Source organism: Anabrus simplex, chromosome 6 (genome assembly GCF_040414725.1).
Source record: "Anabrus simplex isolate iqAnaSimp1 chromosome 6, ASM4041472v1, whole genome shotgun sequence".
Lineage (NCBI taxonomy): Eukaryota > Metazoa > Arthropoda > Insecta > Orthoptera > Tettigoniidae > Anabrus > Anabrus simplex.
In genome coordinates this window covers 310,827,469-310,828,264 of record NC_090270.1, presented here as the reverse complement: position 1 = coordinate 310,828,264, position 796 = coordinate 310,827,469, and the positions used below count along the sequence as shown (strand labels likewise).

Sequence of the window (796 nt, the reverse complement as noted above, 5' to 3'; positions counted from 1 at the left end):
TGACCCCGACGTGATTCGAACACGCAACCTTCTGATCTGGAGTCAGACGCGCTACCATTGCGCCACGGAGTCACATGGCAGCAATCGAGCTGAATGCACTTTATAGATGTTGCAATAATAATTCGAAAGCAATAACAACAAAGAAAAAAGAATCTAACGCAACTAATTCTTTCTTTCTTTCTTTCTTTCTTTCTTAATCTGTTTAACTCCAGGGTTGTTTTTTCCCTCGGACTCGGTGAGGGATCCCACATCTACGGCCTCGAGGGTAGTGTCCTAGAGCGTGAGACTTTGGGTCAGGGGATACAAATGGGGAGGATGACGAATACCTCACCCAGGTGGCCTCACCTGCTACGCTGAACAGAGTCCTTGTGGGGGGGAGGGGGGGATGGGAAGTTTGGAAGGAATTGACAAGGAAGAGGGAAGGAAGCGGCCGTGGCTTTAAGTTAGGTACCATCCCAGGATTTGCCTAGAGGAGAAGTGGGAAACTAAATGTGATTCAGCTGGTTCAGTTCAAGCAGTGGAGTCGAGCTCAGTGTCAGCACAGTCAGTCAGTCAGAAATTGAGTGTGAGTTACAGCCAGAATTGAGAGGGGTAGTCTGTTGGAGTGTCCGCCTGAAGAAGTGAGGATTCTGTGGTCTGTCGCCGTGAGTTGTGTCTCTGGGGCCAACTGCTGTGTTAGCGATTGTCGTGTCTCCGTTGCAGCGTGGGAGTTAACACTGAATATCGGCAGAGGATAGGGAATGGAGTGAACGGGCATCATAAACCATCCTGAACTGCGAGACTGATGTGGTAGTTG

General features: G+C 49.5%; 1 non-coding gene across 1 annotated transcript; it reads right to left on the bottom strand.

The window, feature by feature from the left end:
- Window positions 1-72, bottom strand: TRNAW-CCA (transfer RNA tryptophan (anticodon CCA)). Its single transcript has one exon. It is a non-coding gene; the product is annotated as a tRNA-Trp (tRNA).
- Window positions 73-796: the final 724 nt, after the last annotated feature.